Here is an 18,495-nt window from a genome sequence, read left to right as displayed (position 1 = left end):
TTTTTAAACTGTTCTTTGACTTGTTCGACTCATTTATTTATTTCTGTGTGTGAAAATAGAGTTAGCAAAACATGGATGACCAAAGCTGCTCTCCTGCACGATCTGCATAATGCGGTGCGGAGAGAGGCAACTGGTGCTGGGTGGTGCAGTTTATGAGGCAAACGTAGAACACCCAGCAAGTTCCATGCACAAGCCTTTTTCTGATGAATGGGACTCATGCAGGGAACTTGCTAGGGGTCATACGGTTGCAAAGGATCAACTTTTGGGTACATGAACTGTCCCTTAAAGGGGTACTCCGCCTCTAGATATCTTATCCCCTATGTAAAGGATAGGGGATAAGATGTTTAATCGACGGGATCCTGCTGCTGGGACCCCAGCAATCTCCATGCAGCAACCAAAATTCAAAATAGTATGTTTAGATCACTGGTTCCTGTGGTGGTATTCGTGACATCATGCCACACCTTCTTGTGACATCACACCACCTCCCATAGACATAAAAGGAAAGGGCGTGGCGTGAGATCACGACCCTCACCACGAGAACCCAGCGTTCTAAATATATTATTTGGAATGCTGGGTGCTGCATGAAGATCGCGGGGGTCCCAGTGATCAGTCATCTTTTGTCCTATCCTTAAGGTAGGGGATAAGATATCTAGGGGCGGAGTACCACTTTAAGGAATAAGAGAGTGTAGGCATGCCTTACAAGCAGGTAGAAAAAGAACAGCTGGGAGAAATGACAGGATACGAAGCAATGTTTGGCTGGGACCGATTTTGGGTGTGTTCTGGCCAATTAAAGGAGAACTATGGCAAAAATTAACTTATCCCCTATCCATGGGTTATGGGATAAGTAGCTGATCGTGGGGGGTCCCCCTGCAATACCTGGGATGAGACCCGTCGCTCAGTGAGAAGCGCGCGCTGCAGACGTCAAATCTCAATTTCCCTGGACCCCCCCCCTTCCTTCATGTCCACCACAGACGCCCCCAGACTGCTGTCTCTTACAGAGTTCTATGCCCAGAAATGGTTGGCTACTCACTTTGTCAGTAGATTCTCATCCTAAATATGAAGACAATCGGGGAAATGTACCTGTGGAGAGGAAATGTTGTCCAGGTGCTCTTAGCAACCAATCAGATCACTTCTTTTATTTTTCAGAGGTCTTCTCAAGAATGAAAGAAGCAATCTGATTGGTTGCTATGGGCAACCTGATGAAAACATCATTTTTTTCTTTAACAACTACAGTACTACAACTCCCATTGTAGTGTGTCTGTTCAACCTGTGCCTCCTCCAACCCTGACCCTTAGGGGGGCACAGACAGACCACACTGGGGGTACCACACTGTAGTACTTTAATTTTTACAGCTCCCCTATAACTCTGCAGCTTCGGTAGAAGTATGAGGCTCAGCCTTAGAGTCAGTGTATCTGGCTGCTCCGGTGTTCTTCTATTTTACAGCCTGGACCCTGTTCTCCTCCACACTGGTCCCTGTGGTCGGGTCAGATGGTTCTGGACCGGGGCTGAACGGTTGCTTGAGGGATTTAGTGGCAGATTTTTTTGGGACTTCAGTTGTTGGATGACCTCTCTCTTCAGTGGCTGGTGATATTCGTAGTGCAGAATTTACAGGTGTTACATAAAAGGGCTACTCCGGGGGAAAACATTATATATATATATATTTTTTTTTTTAATCAACTGGTGCCAGAAAGTTAAACAGATTTGTAAATTACTTCTTAAAAATCTTAATTCTTACAGTACTTATCAGCTGCCGTATGCTACAGAGGAAGTTGTATAGTTCTTTTCGGTCTGACTACAGTGCTCTCTGGGAGTAGGAGCAAATCTCCATAGTAAACTTCTCCTACTCCGGACAGTTCCTGACATGGACAGAGGTGTCAGCAGAGAGCACTGTGGTCAGACTGAAAAGAAATCCAAAAAGAAAATAACTTCCTCTGTAGAATACAGCAGCTGATAAGTATTGGAAGGATTAAGATTTTTAAATAGAAATAATTTACAAATCTGGCAAATTTCCCCAACCTCAAGGTTAGTGTTTAACCACTTAAGGACCTAGGGCGTATGGATACGCTGTGACGTCCTGGTACTTAAGGACCCAGGGTGTATCCATACGCCCGTGGGAATTTCAGTCCCCGCCGCGCGCCGGGCGGGGACCGGGCCGGGGTGACTGTTGATATCAATCAGCAGGCATCCAGCGCAAATGCCCAGGGGGGTCATCAGACCCCCCCCCCCCATCGGCGATTGGCGCAAATGGCAAGTGAAATCACACTTGCGATTTGCGCCGATTCCGGGTCATACGGGTCTATTGTGACCCGGTGACCCTGAATAGAAGGGGGATCGTGGTTGTCTAAGACACCCACGATCCCCCTGTAGGCATAGGAGTGAGGTGGCAGGGTTGCCACCCCTCCTATCCCTGCTATTGGTCTGCTATTGATCGTCAGAGGCGACGACCAATAGCAGACCGGGGGGTTAACTTTAGTTTTCCCCGTCCTGCCCACCCACAATAAGCGGGGCAGAATGGGGAACCGAAGGGGACCGGGCGCCGACGTCCACTTACCCGTCCGGAGGCTGCGGCGACGTTGATCGGCGGGCGGCGTCACATGCTTCTGAAGAGGACGGCTCCCGGGATCCTACGGAAGCCAGTAAGTTGATCTGGAGGGCTACAGTCTGAGACTGTGGTCTCTAACCGTAGCCCTCCAGATGTTGCAAAACTACAACTCCCAGCATGCCCAGACAGCTGTTTGTAGAGAAAAAGACAAAAAGAGAGGTGCACTCCTAGTGCGGATGGTTCAGACAGGTGAGCCCCTTAGGATAATTAGGTAGGCTTACCAGAAGTGGTCATGCTCAGGGCACAACACCTATATCTGCATGTAGTATCGCCTGGTGAAGATGAGGTCAGCAGCTCCTGAAGTCCTCTCTGAGTGAGCTAGTCACTCAGCATTTCTGATACAGTCTGGAATAATGTGAACCAAAGGCCTGGGACACATAAAAGGAGGACTGGGTTCCGGGCGCTTCCCCTCCTAGTAGAGTACTGAATCTTAGGCAGGCAGATCCATAGAATAAAAAGGGAGTTTATTCGCTTTACTCCCTTTTTATTCTATGGATCTGCCTGCCTAAGATTCAGTACTCTACTAGGAGGGGAAGCGCCCGAAACCCAGACAGCTGTTTGGGCATGCTGGAATATGTAGTTTTGCAACAGCTGGAGGGCTGCAGTTTGAGACCACTATACAGTGGTCTCTAAACTATATCCCTCCAGATCTTGCAAAACCAAAACTCCTAGCATGCCCACATAGCTGTTTGTTGTCTGGGCATGCTGGGAGTTGTAGTTTTGCAACATCTGGAGTTCCACAGTTTGGAGATCACTATGCAGTGGTCTAAAAACTGTAGCTCTCCAGATGTTGCAAAACTGCAATTCCCAGCATGCCCAGAAAGCAAACAGCTGTCTCGGCATGCTGGGAATTGTAGTCGGGTACCTCCAGCTGTTGCATATGTACATCTCCCAGCATGCCCTTCGGTGATTAGTACATGCTGGGAGCTGTAGTTTTGCAACAGCTGGAGGCACACTGGTTGGAAAATACTGAGTTAGGTAACAGAACCTAACTGAAGGTTTTCCAACCAGTGTGCCTCAAGCTGTTGCAAAAGTACAACTCCCAGCATGCACGGTCTGTCAGTACATGCTGGGAGTTGTAGTTTTGAAACAGCTGGAGGCTTGCCCCCCATGTGAATGTACAGGGTAACTTACAGTAAATTTCCTGCTTCAAGTTTGGGGTGCGGCAAATTTTTCGCCGCAGCGCAAACTCCTAGCGGGAAATACACCGTAACACGCCAGTGTGAATGTACCCTAAAAACACTACACTACACTAACAGATAATAAAGGGTAAAACACTACATATACACCCCCTTACACTGTCCCCCCCAATAAAAAATTTAAAACGTCTTGTATGGCAGGGTTTCCAAAATGGAGCCACCAGCTGTTGCAAAACAACAACTCCCAGCATTTCTGGACAGCAACTGACTGTCCAGGCATGCTGGGAGTTTAGCAACAGCTGGAGGCACCCTGTTTGGAAATCACTGGCGTAGAATACCCCTATGTCCACCCCTGTGCAATCCCTAATTTAGTCCTCAAATGCGCATGGCGCTCTCTCACTTCGGAGCCCTGTCGTATTTCAAGGAAACAGTTTAGGGCCACATATGGGGTATCTCCGTACTCGGGAGAAATTGCACTACAAATTTTGGGGGTCTTTTTTTCCTTTTACCGCTTGTGAAAAGGAAAAGTTGGGGGCTACACCAGCCTGTTAGTGTAAAAAAAAAAAAAAAATTACACTAACATGCTGGTGTTGCCCCATACTTTTTATTTCCACAAGCGGTAAAAGGAAAAAAAGACCCCCAAAATTTGTAACGCAATTTCTCCTGAGTGCGTAAATACCCCAGATGTGAGCGTAAAATGCTCTGCGGGCTCACAACAAGGCTCAGGAATGAGAGCGCACCATGTACATTTGAGGCCTAAATTGGTGATTTGCACAGGGGTGGCTGATTGTACAGCGGTTCTGACAAACGCAAAAAAAAAAAAATACCCACATGTGACCCCATTTTAGAAACTACACCCCTCACCGAACGTGATAAGGGGTATAATGAGCCTGAACACCCCGCAGGTGTTTGACGAATTTTCATTAAAGTTGGATGGGATAATGAAACAAAAAAAAATGTTTTCACTAAAATGCTGGTGTTACCCTAAATTTTTCATTTTCACAAGGGAAAATAGGAAAAAAGCCCCCCCAAATTGGTAACCCCATCTCTTCTGAGTAAGAACATACCCCATATGTGAATTTAAAGTGCTCTGCAGGCGAACTACAATGCTCAGAAGAGAAGGAGCATTGTAGTTTTTGTAGAGAATTTTGTAGAGAAAATTTGTCCGGAATTGAAGGCCACATGTGTTTACAAAGCCCCCATAGTGCCAGAACAATGGACCCCCGACACATGTGACCCCATTTTGGAAACTACACCCCTCACGTAATGTAATAAGGGGTACATTGAGAATTTACGCCCCACAGGTGTCTGACAGATTTTTGGAACAGTGGTACGTAAAAATGAAAAATTAAATTTTTCATTTGCACAGCACACTGTTCCAAAGATCTGTGGGGTGTAAATACTCACTGCACCCCTTATTAAATTCTGTGAGGGGTGTAGTTTCCAAAATGGGGTCACATGTGGAGGGGTCCACTGTTCTGGCACCACGGGGGGGCTTTGTAAACGCACATGGCCCTGACCATTCCAAACTAATTCTCTTTCCAAAAGCTCGATGGCGCTCCTCCTCTTCTGAGCATTGTAGTTCGCAAGAACTTTCACAGAAAGAAAGCCGTTCACTGCGGCATCTTGGTCATTAGATCGGTCAGCCTGGTCCCAGCTAGGGTTGCCACCCTGCCGGTATTTTACCGGCACAGCCGGTATTTTCATCTACATTCCGGGCTGTGCCGGTAAGTTTGGATGAAAATTACCGGCCATGCAATGGCCAGTATTATTCATTCACTGACAGGGGCGGACGGAGCAGCATCCCCAGAACAGCACTGCTTTCATGAACGGCCGTACAATGCCCAGGTCTGACATCACCAGCCTGTGACAGGGAGAGCTCCGTGCGATGACAGGAAGAGTTGTACAGTCCTGGGGAGGGGGCTGCACCTCCTGTCTCCTCTCTCCCCTCCCCCGCCTTCTCTCTGCCGTGCAGTCTTACAACCCTCCATAGGCAGAGCAGGGAGGGGAGAAGAGGAGAGGCCGTGTATCCTGTCTCCCTCTGCTGCGAAGGGCGGGTGAGTGTCTGTGTATATATGTGTCTGTGTATATATGTGTCTGTGTATATGTGTCTCTGTGTATATATGTGTCTGTGTATATGTGTGTCTGTGTATATGTGTGTCTGTATATATGTGTCTGTGTATGTGTCTCTGTGTATATGTGTGTCTGTGTATATATGTGTCTGTGTATATGTGTGTCTGTGTATATGTGTGTCTGTGTATATGTGTGTCTGTATATATGTGTCTGTGTATATATGTGTCTGTGTATATATGTGTCTGTGTATATATGTGTCTGTGTATATATGTGTCTGTGTATATGTGTGTCTGTGTATATGTGTGTCTGTGTATATATGTGTCTGTGTATATATGTGTCTGTGTATATATGTGTAGTGTTGCTCACGAATATTCGCAATTCGAATATTATTCGCGAATATCGCATATTCGCGAATTCGCGAATTTCGCGAATATAGCGCTATATATTCGTAATTACAAATATTCGTTTTTTTTTTTTTTTTTTTCTCTTCACAGTACACATCACAGTGATCATCCCTCTCTGCTTCCAGCTTGTGTGGTGTAAAGAAGGCTCTAATACTACTGTGAGAGACTGGTGAGCGAAAATTCGCATATACGAAAATTCGCATATGCTAATTTTCGCATATGCGAATTGTCGCGAATGTTAATTTTGTATGGGCTAATATTCACATATGTTAATTTTCGCATACGCGAATTTACGCATATGCGAAAATAAAACGGGAATATGACGGATATGCGAATATTCGCGAATATATGACGAATATTCATCCATATATTCGCGAATATTCGCGAATTCGAATATGGCCTATGCCGCTCAACACTATATATGTGTCTGTGTATATGTGTGTCTGTGTATATGTGTGTCTGTGTATATGTGTGTCTGTATATATGTGTGTCTGTATATATGTGTGTCTGTGTATATGTGTGTCTGTGTATATGTGTGTCTGTGTATATGTGTGTCTGTATATATGTGTATGTGTATGTGTCTCTGTGTATATGTGTGTCTGTGTATATATGTGTGTGTGTGTGGGGGGGGGGGGTAAACTGCCTAATCTGGGGGACAACTATGCTGCCTAATCTGGGGGACAACTATGCTGCCTAATCTGGGGGACAACTATGCTCCTAATCTGGGGGACAACTATGCTCCTAATCTGGGTGACAACTATGCTCCTAATCTGGGGGACAACTATGCTGCCTAATCTGGGGGACAACTATGCTCCTAATCTGGGGGACAACTATGCTGCCTAATCTGGGGGACAACTATGCTCCTAATCTGGGGGACAACTATGCTCCTAATCTGGGGGACAACTATACTGCCTAATCTGGGGGACAACTATGCTGCCTAATCTGGGGGACAACTATGCTCCTAATCTGGGGGACATCTATGCTCCTAATCTGGGGACAACTATGCTCCTAATCTGGGGGACAACTATGCTGCCTAATCTGGGGGACAACTATGCTGCCTAATCTGGGGGACAACTATGCTGCCTAATCTGGGGGCATCTATGCTCCTAATCTGGGGGGCATCTATGCTCCTAATCTGGGGGACAACTATGCTCCTAATCTGGGGGACAACTATGCTGCCTAATCTGGGGGACATCTATGCTCCTAATCTGGGGGACAACTATGCTCCTAATCTGGGGGACAACTATGCTCCTAATCTGGGGGACAACTATGCTGCCTAATCTGGGGGACAACTATGCTCCTAATCTGGGGGACAACTATGCTGCCTAATCTGGGGGACAACTATGCTGCCTAATCTGGGGAACAACTATGCTCCTAATCTGGGGGACAACTATGCTCCTAATCTGAGGGACAACTATGCTCCTAATCTGGGGGACAACTATGCTCCTAATCTGGGGGACAACTATGCTCCTAATCTGGGGGACAACTATGCTCCTAATCTGGGGGACAACTATGCTGCCTAATCTGGGGGACAACTATGCTGCCTAATCTGGGGGACAACTATGCTCCTAATCTGGGGGACAGCTATGCTCCTAATCTGGGGGACAACTATGCTCCTAATCTGGGGGACAACTATGCTGCCTGATCTGGGGGACAACAATGCTCCTAATCTGGGGGACAACAATGCTCCTAATCTGGGGGACAACTGTGCTCCTAATCTGGGGGACAACTATGCTGCCTAATCTGGGGAAAAACTACCCGGCCCTCCACAATATTTTTAGTTTCTCATGTGGCCCCATGAGATAAATAATTGCCCACCCCATTCCTCCTCAACCCCGGACATTCCTTAACCTGGAGCCTCCCGGGGAAAGGAGAAAGTGAAGACAAGAGACTGGTGAGACCTCTCTGCAAAATTGTGTATTTAATGCAGTGTTTCCCAACCAGGGTGCCTCCAGCTGTTGAAAACTATTACTCCCAGCATGCCCAGACAGCCTTTGGCTGTCCGGGCATGCTGGGAGTTGTAGTTTTGCAATAGCTGGAGGCACCCTGGTTGGGAAACACTGATTTAATGTTTTAATGTGTGAAACTATCTGCTGCGCTCTGTATCTAATCCTGTCATGTGTGATACTGTCTGCTGAGCCTGTATATCCAAATCTGTCATGTGGGATATGAGCCTGTGTATCTAATCCTGTCATGTGCGATACTGTCTGCTGAGCCTGTGTATCTAATCCTGTCATGTGCGATACTGTCTGCTGAGCCTGTGTATCTAATCCTGACATGTGTTATACTATCTGCTGAGCCTGTGTATCTAATCCTGTCATGTGTTATACTATCTGCTGAGCCTGTGCATTTAAATCTGTCATGTGTGATACTGTCTGATTAGCCTGTTTATCTGACGTTGCGCAGGGGGACGTCACTTGTCATCACAGAGAGCCAGCGTTGCTGTCGCGCACCACCACTACCGCCGCCGCTGGCATACATTGGGTTTTGGTAGGTATTCTCTAAATGTAAATTTTTTTGTGCGATATAGGAAAATTCCCCCCGCATATATATTGTATCCCTCCAATCCCCTATGCCATTTCTTAAACCCCCCTCCAATCCCCTATGCCATTTCTTAAACCCCCTCCAATCCCCTATGCCATTTCTTAAACCCCCCTCCAATCCCCTATGCCATTTCTTAAACCCCCTCCAATCCCCTATGCCATTTCTTAAACCCCCCTCCCATCCCCGTGCCATTTCTTAAACCCCTGATCCCTCAGCCCCTGTGCAATCTGGCCACTCCCCTTTTGTTGCTCCACCCCACATAGCCACACCCATGACCGGTATTTTTCTGAGGGAAAGGTGGCAACCCTAGTCCCAGCCGGAGTGGTTGTGGTGCAAAACTGTGCAGCTAGGAAAAAACCACCAGTAAGTGCCCGCTGCATTCACCAGCACAGAAAGCCATATATGCCAGCGGAAAGCCGCCACATAAATGCTGCACGTGCTGTATGCCGCAACTATGCAAATATATCTAGCACAGCCTGCAGCCTGTTCACACTTATTGTGAAAACATTCATTTCAGCTGGGATTACACTTGGCGTGTTTGTCATAAAAAACACCATGCTCGCTGCGGGCACATGTTAGGTTGGAATCAATAGGGTAATATGAAACACCAGACACTAATGGGGGTTTCTTCTTTTAGCAAAAATAACACAAAGATAGCTGAGAAAAGAAATGAGGGGGAAGATTTTGATGTTTGTTTGTTTTTTGCAAAAAAAAAAAAAAACATCAAACAAGAATTGTGTTTGTTCCTAGGCTTAGGCTGTGATTAAAAACAACATATAAATGGTGTTTTTCAAAGCCCACATTGCTTTATTTCTGGTGCTTTTTCCCCCCTTTCGACAGACGTCTGTCCAGCTATTGTAAAGCTACAACTCCCAGCATGCCCTGACAGCCGAAGGCTGAGAGTTGTAGTTTTGCAACAGGTGGGAAGCCACAGGGGATCGGTGTTGCAGTATGTCAATCTAGGGCCATGGTGTCTGATCTTGAACTGGCAGCAGGAGCCACGACCACTTTAAATCAATGGCTGCTGGGACGTCTGACTAGTGACATCCTTCGCTCCAGACCGCAACGTCAGGGACGTCACTCGTCAGACGTCCCGGCGGCCAGCGCTGCTCATTGAGCCTACCGGAGTAGCATTGATCTATGTAAGAAACCTAGGGGCCCAGGCTGTTGGGGCAACCAAATGATATTACATATACAGAATGGAGGGGCAAGCTGTGCATAACTAGCTTGCCCCCTGACTGGTGAGCAGTTAAGGGGTTAAGAAATGTACAGGCAAGGTTTTTTAGCCCCCTCCCCCGCCTGTAAAACTTGCCAGTGGCTACAGTGGTATGTCCCATGGGTGGGGGGGAAGGAGTGCACCAATCAGGGGTTTAATAGTTTCCCGGGCATTCAGGGGCCCTCCCCTGGGTATTTATAGCTGTGGTGCCTCCCTTCCCCCTCAATTAGGGTTGCCACCTTTCCCTCAGAAAAATACTGGTCATGGGTGTGGCTATGTGGGGGTGGAGCTACAAAAGGGGAGTGGCCAGATTGCACAGGGGCTGAGGGATCAGGGGTTTAAGAAATGGCACGGGGATGGGAGGGGGGTTTAAGAAATGGCATAGGGGATTGGAGGGGGGTTTAAGAAATGGCATAGGGGATTGGAGGGGGGTTTAAGAAATGGCATAGGGGATTGGAGGGGGGTTTAAGAAATGGCATAGGGGATTGGAGGGGGGTTTAAGAAATGGCATAGGGGATTGGAGGGGGGTTTAAGAAATGGCATAGGGGATTGGAGGGATACAATATATATGCGGGGGGAATTTTCCTATATCGCACAAAAAAATTTACATTTAGAGAATACCTACCAAAACCCAATGTATGCCAGCGGCGGCGGTAGTGGTGGTGCGCGACAGCAACGCTGGCTCTCTGTGATGACAAGTGACGTCCCCCTGCGCAACGTCAGATAAACAGGCTAATCAGACAGTATCACATATGACAGATTTAGATGCACAGGCTCAGCAGATAGTATCACACATGACAGGATTAGATACACAGGCTCAGCAGACAGTATCACACATGACAGGATTAGATACACAGGCTCAGCAGACAGTATCACACATGACAGGATTAGATACACAGGCTAATCAGACAGTATCACACATGACAGATTTAGATGCACAGGCTCAGCAGATAGTATCCCACATGACAGATGTGGATATACAGGCTCAGCAGACAGTATCACACATGACAGGATTAGATACACAGGCTCAGCAGACAGTATCGCACATGACAGGATTAGATACACAGGCTCAGCAGACAGTATCGCACATGACAGGATTAGATACACAGGCTCATATCCCACATGACAGATTTGGATATACAGGCTCAGCAGACAGTATCACACATGACAGGATTAGATACACAGGCTCAGCTCACAGTATCACACATGACAGGATTAGATACACAGGCTCAGCAGACAGTATCGCACATGACAGGATTAGATACACAGGCTCATATCCCACATGACAGATTTGGATATACAGGCTCAGCAGACAGTATCACACATGACAGGATTAGATACAGAGCGCAGCAGATAGTTTCACACATTAAAACATTAAATCAGTGTTTCCCAACCAGGGTGCCTCCAGCTATTGCAAAACTACAACTCCCAGCATGCCCGGACAGCCAAAGGCTGTCTGGGCATGCTGGGAGTAATAGTTTTGCAACAGCTGGAGGCACCCTGGTTGGGAAACACTGCATTAAATACACAATTTTGCAGAGAGGTCTCACCAGTCTCTTGTCTTCACTTTCTCCTTTCCCCGGGAGGCTCCAGGTTAAGGAATGTCCGGGGTTGAGGAGGAATGGGGTGGGCAATTATTTATCTCATTGGGGCAAATGAGAAACTAAAAATATTGTGGAGGGCCGGGTAGTTTTTCCCCAGATTAGGCAGCATAGTTGTCCCCCAGATTAGGAGCACAGTTGTCCCCCAGATTAGGAGCATAGTTGTCCCCCAGATTAGGAACATTGTTGTCCCCCAGATCAGGCAGCATAGTTGTCCCCCAGATTAGGAGCATAGTTGTCCCCCAGATTAGGAGCATAGCTGTCCCCCAGATTAGGAGCATAGTTGTCCCCCAGATTAGGAGCATAGTTGTCCCCCAGATTAGGCAGCATAGTTGTCCCCCAGATTAGGAGCATAGTTGTCCCCCAGATTAGGAGCATAGTTGTCCCCCAGATTAGGAGCATAGTTGTCCCCCAGATTAGGAGCATAGTTGTCCCCCAGATTAGGAGCATAGTTGTCCCCCAGATTAGGCAGCATAGTTGTCCCCCAGATTAGGCAGCATAGTTGTCCCCCAGATTAGGCAGCATAGTTGTCCCCCAGATTAGGAGCATAGTTGTCCCCCAGATTAGGAGCATAGTTGTCCCCCAGATTAGGAGCATAGTTGTCCCCCAGATTAGGAGCATAGATGTCCCCCAGATTAGGCAGCATAGTTGTCCCCCAGATTAGGCAGCATAGTTGTCCCCCAGATTAGGAGCATAGTTGTCCCCCAGATTAGGAGCATAGTTGTCCCCCAGATTAGGAGCACAGTTGTCCCCCAGATTAGGAGCATAGTTGTCCCCCAGATTAGGCAGCATAGTTGTCCCCCAGATTAGGAGCATAGTTGTCCCCCAGATTAGGCAGCATAGTTGTCCCCCAGATTCTGGGGGACATCTATTAGGAGCATAGTTGTCCCCCAGATTAGGAGCATAGATGTCCCCCAGATTAGGCAGCATAGTTGTCCCCCAGATTAGGCAGCATAGTTGTCCCCCAGATTAGGAGCATAGTTGTCCCCCAGATTAGGAGCATAGTTGTCCCCCAGATTAGGAGCATAGTTGTCCCCCAGATTAGGAGCATAGTTGTCCCCCAGATTAGGCAGCATAGTTGTCCCCCAGATTAGGATCATAGATGTCCCCCAGATTAGGCAGCATAGTTGTCCCCCAGATTAGGCAGCATAGTTGTCCCCCAGATTAGGAGCATAGTTGTCCCCCAGATTAGGAGCATAGTTGTCCCCCAGATTAGGAGCATAGTTGTCCCCCAGATTAGGCAGCATAGTTGTCCCCCAGATTAGGCAGTATAGTTGTCCCCCAGATTAGGAGCATAGTTGTCCCCCAGATTAGGAGCATAGTTGTCCCCCAGATTAGGCAGTATAGTTGTCCCCCAGATCAGGAGCATAGTTGTCCCCCAGATTAGGCAGCATAGTTGTCCCCCAGATTAGGAGCATAGTTGTCCCCCAGATTAGGAGCATAGTTGTCCCCCAGATTAGGAGCATAGTTGTCCCCCAGATTAGGCAGCATAGTTGTCCTCCAGATTAGGCAGCATAGTTGTCCCCCAGATTAGGCAGTTTAACCCCCCCCCCCCCACACACACACACACACACATATATACACAGACGCACATATACACAGAGACACATACACAGACACATTTATACAGACACACATATACACAGACACACATATACACAGACACACATATACACAGACACACATATACACAGACACACATATACAGACACACATATACACAGACACACATATACACAGACACACATATACACAGACACACATATACACATATACACAGACACACATATACACAGACACACATATACACAGACACATATATACACAGACACATATACACAGACACATATACACAGACACACATATACACAGACACACATATGCACAGACACATATATACACAGACACATATATACACAGACACACATATACACAGACACACATATACACAGAGACACATACACAGACACACATATACACAGACACACATACACACAGACACACATATACACAGACACATATATACACAGAGACACATATACACAGACACATATATACACAGACACATATATACACAGACACTCACCCGCCCTTCGCAGCAGAGGGAGACAGGATACACGGCCTCTCCTCTTCTCCCCTCCCTGCTCTGCCTATGGAGGGTTGTAAGACTGCACGGCAGAGAGAAGGCGGGGGAGGGGAGAGAGGAGACAGGAGGTGCATCCCCCTCCCCAGGACTGTACAATCTCTTCCTGTCATCGCACGGAGCTCTCCCTGTCACAGGCTGGTGGTGTCAGACCTGGGCATTGTACGGCCGTTCATGAAAGCAGTGCTGTTCTGGGGATGCTGCTCCGTCCGCCCCTGTCAGTGAATGAATAATACTGGCCATTGCATGGCCGGTATTTTTCATCCAAACTTACCGGCACAGCCCGGAATGTAGATGAAAATACCGGCTGTGCCGGTAAAATACCGGCAGGGTGTCAACCCTACCCTCAATCTGCCCAGGACCCGGAGTTTTGTCTGCCGGTTGGTATGTATCTGCCCCTTATATTATGGCCCGGATGGAGCAGGAGGGTGAGGGCTGGCATGCTCCCTTGTGGCTGAGCTGTCCTCCCCTCCTGTTACACCCTGGCGTTGGATTCGGGAGGCTGGCGGACCTCTCCTCAGTTCCGCTCTCCTTCCCTCTGTTCTGCCCGTTCCTTTAATCTCCTTCCCATTCCTTTAACCCCTTAAGGACTCAGCCCATTTTGGCCTTAAGGACTCAGACAATTTAATTTTTACGTTTTCATTTTTTCCTCCTCGCCTTCTAAAAATCATAACTCTTTTATATTTTCATCCACAGACTAGTATGAGGGCTTGTTTTTTGCGCGACCAGTTGTTCTTTGTAATGACATCACTCATTATATCATAAAATGTATGGCGCAACCAAAAAACACTATTTTTGTGGGGAATTTAAAACGAAAAACGCAATTTTGCTAATTTTGGAAGGTTTCGTTTTCACGCCGTACAATTTATGGTAAAAATGACGTGTTTTCTTTATTCTGAGGGTCAATACGATTAAAATGATACCAATTATTATATACTTTTATATTATTGTTGTAAAAAAAATCACAAACTTTTTAACCAAATTAGTACGTTTATAATCCCTTTATTTTGATGACCTATAACTTTTTTATTTTTCCGTATAAGCGGCGGTATGGGGGCTCATTTTTTGCGCCATGATCTGTACTTTTTTTTGATACCACATTTGCATATAAAAAACTTTTAATACATTTTTTATAATTTTTTTTTAAATAAAATGTATTAAAAAAGTAGGAATTTTGGACTTTTAAAATTTTTTTTAGTTCACGCCGTTCACCGTATGGGATCATTAACATTTTATTTTAATTGTTCGGACATTTACGCACGCGGCGATACCAAATATGTCTATAAAAAATGTTTTTTACGCTTTTTGGGGGTAAAATAGGAAAAAACGGACGTTTTACTTTTTTATTGGGGGAGGGGATTTTTCACTTTTTTTTTACTTTTACTTTTACATTTTTTTACATTTTTTTTACACTTGAATAGTCCCCATAGGGGACTATTCATAGCAATACCATGATTGCTAATACTGATCTGTTCTATGTATAGGACATAGAACAGATCAGTATTATCGGTCATCTCCTGCCCTGGTCTGCTCGATCACAGACCAGAGCAGGAGACGCCGGGAGCCGCACGGAGGAAGGAGAGGGGACCTCCGTGCGGCGTTATGAATGATCGGATCCCCGCAGCAGCGCTGCGGGCGATCCGATCGTTCATTTTAATCGCGAACTGCCGCAGATGCCGGGATCTGTATTGATCCTGGCACCTGAGGGGTTAATGGCGGACGCCCGCGAGATCGCGGGCGTCGGCCATTGCCGGCGGGTCCCTGGCTGCGATCAGCAGCCGGGATCAGCCGCGCATGACACGGGCATCGCTCCGATGCCCACGGTTATGCTTAGGACGTAAATGTACGTCCTGGTGCGTTAAGTACCACCTCACCAGGACGTACATTTACGTCCTGCGTCCTTAAGGGGTTAATCCTCTTCCCTGCCCGTTCCTTTAATCCTCTTACCTGCCCGTTCCTTCAATCCCCTTCCCGTTCCTTTAATCTTTTCTCTGCCCGTTCCTTCAATCCTCTGCCCCTGGCCCGAGCCCCCTTCCCAGGCGTGCTCCTTATGAGCGCGCTTTGCCTCCTTCCCCCGTTATTGTCCTCTCTGTCCCTTTGGGGCTGCCCCCTGGGTGGCTGCTGCTGCTGTTTTGTTTTTATTCCTTGCGCAAATGGACGTTTATTAACGTCCATTTGCGTGTCCCCAGTATAATGCGCGCTCACACGTTGAGGGCGCATCATGGCCGGTGGGTCCCGGTTGCTATTAGCTACCAGGACCCATGCTAATGCCGGACATCGCCGATCGGGCAGATGTCCGGCATTACCTTTTTAGATGCGGCGATCAAAGTTGATCGCCGCATCTGAATGTATGTACAGGCGTCCCCGGCTGCTCAGTCGGGCTGATCGGGACCATCCAGATTAAATCACGATGTCCCGATCAGCTGGAACGCAGCAGGAGGGTCACTCACCTGCCTCCTGCGCGTCCGCTCTTGGATTGATTGCTGCAAGCCTGAAACTCAGGCTTGAGCAATCAATCACCGATAACCCAGATCATTGCCATGTTAACACATGGCAAGTGATCTGTGTTAGGATCTGTGTGTGCAGTGTTGTGGCTCCCTATGGAGCTAAAGCATTGCACAAAAAAAAAAAAAAGTTATGTTCATGAAGATCAATTTAACCCTTGCCATAATAAACGTTTGGATCACTACTCCCCCCCCCCCCCTTTTTTCCCCATACATAAAAAAATAAATAAATAAATAAAATAAAATAATGATTAAATAAATAAAATATAAAAATCTGTATTACATCAAGCATATACACGTATACGGTATCGCTGCGTACATGTCTGTACTATCAAAATATATCTTTGATTGCAGTTCTCCTTCAATGGCGTACGCGCAAAAAATAAAATAAAATAATAAAAAATTATAAATAATAATAAATAAATAATAAATTACAATGAAATGAAAAAGTACAAACTGTGTAGATTTCAATACACATACGCATGTGGTATCGCCACGTGCGTCGATGTCCGAACTATCAAGTTATATATCATCATTTGATCGCACAGTTTAGGGTGTAAGCGCAATTAATAATTAAATATATAAATTCTACAGTCCCATATAGCGTATTTTGGTCGCTTTTTATACCTATTAAAAAAAATAATAATAATAATCACAACTCTGATTGACCCGACAATGGTACCGCTGTAAACTTCGGATCACGGCGCATGGTTCTTGCGGCCACTGCACCCCAAACCCTCCATCACCTCTCCGCCCCGAGTTCCCAAAAAAAAAACCACTGCGGCCGCTGCTGTCCCTCTTCCTGAGTCCTCTGCTGCTGGTTTCCCGGCGCCATTCCGGGCGGCGGCAGAGTACCCGCAACCAGGTGGTCTCCAGCGTGCCTTGTCCCACGCCTGCCGTGGTGAAGTGGTTCCTCCAGCTTTTGTGCCTTCTCCATCTTCTGGACTTAGTGAGCGTTCTGTTGCAGGGGGGGGGGGGGCAGGGTTGGCTCTATTTTCGTGCCTGCCCTTGGGGCTTTGGCAGGCCAGTTGTCTTCAGCTGGCTAGGTTTGGTTGGTGCCCTCTCCTTCCCCGGTTAGTGTGCTTATGGCTGTTCTGGGTAGTATCCGCCTTTTGTTCCTGTGTGTTTGTTGGGTTTGGGTCTCGGATATAGGAGTATGTTTATGTTGGTCTCTGGTTGTGAGTTGGGTACGTCTCTTCTTGACGGGGTGCTTTGGTGTGGTATCATTTTCTGCGGTGCACGCTTAGTGAGTGGTCTTTTGGCCTTACGCTCTGGATGACCGGGTTTTGTGGACTTAGGGGGACATGTATCATTGCCTTTAGACTTGTTTTCCCGTCTACCGATTTTGCGCAATTGCGTTTTTTTTGCATTTTGGTTGCGTTTTTTTTGGTGGATGATTTTCTAAAGTTGTCACCATTTTGGTGTACCGTAGACAACTTAATCCAGTGGACTGTTATTTATCATTTGCGCTCAAAAAATTTAGACCTTTTTTTTGGCGCAATTGCGTTATTTTTGTCAAAATCGTCTAAAAATCTACGAGTGGTAGCAAGGACACGTAGAAAGTGTCTGATGCTCCACTGTTTAAAGGCAAGCAAGCATGGGTGTTGAAATTCATTTTTTTGTGCAAGTGTCTCTAGAATATGTGATGTAATTGGCCAGTGCTTTCCGTTATTTCCGTTTACACTTAACAAACTTTTTTTTGTCAAAAATATTTTTATTTTTTCCAAACATAAAAAAATAAAAAAAACATATTCCAAATTAACTACATTGTTATTTCACAATGTAGTCAGCATCCTTTTTTTTACATTCTCAACATGTACTTTTACTATTTTGACTGTTTTCCCACCAAACCATAAACTTATGTGAATCTGTTGGTCGTCTTCAGAACACAATTTTAGTGTCTGCACAACAGATACGATTTCCTAATCTATAATCAGCTGACCTCGAATCTGTGCCGAAACATGCACATATTCCTTAACTATTAGTGGACTGCTGACCTGATTGTAGTTTGCTAGGGCGTACAATATTTTTTGGGTCAACTCATGTCTGTTTTTCCATATGCACAGAAAATGATGGTCTGGGATGATTTCCACTCTGTGTCAAATATCTCACATGCTGACAACATTTCATGATCAGAGGGGGAGATTTTACTAAACCAGTGTAGAGGAAGAGTGGTGCAGTTGCCCATAGCAACCAATCAGATTGCTTCCTTCATTTTTCCCAAGACCTCGGCCAAATTAAAGAAGCAATCTGATTGGTTGCTATGGGC

This window comes from Hyla sarda, chromosome 7, assembly GCF_029499605.1.
Source record: "Hyla sarda isolate aHylSar1 chromosome 7, aHylSar1.hap1, whole genome shotgun sequence".
NCBI classification, from domain to species: Eukaryota; Metazoa; Chordata; class Amphibia; order Anura; family Hylidae; genus Hyla; species Hyla sarda.
The sequence above is the reverse complement of the archived record's forward strand: the minus strand, read 5'-3'. Positions refer to the sequence as shown.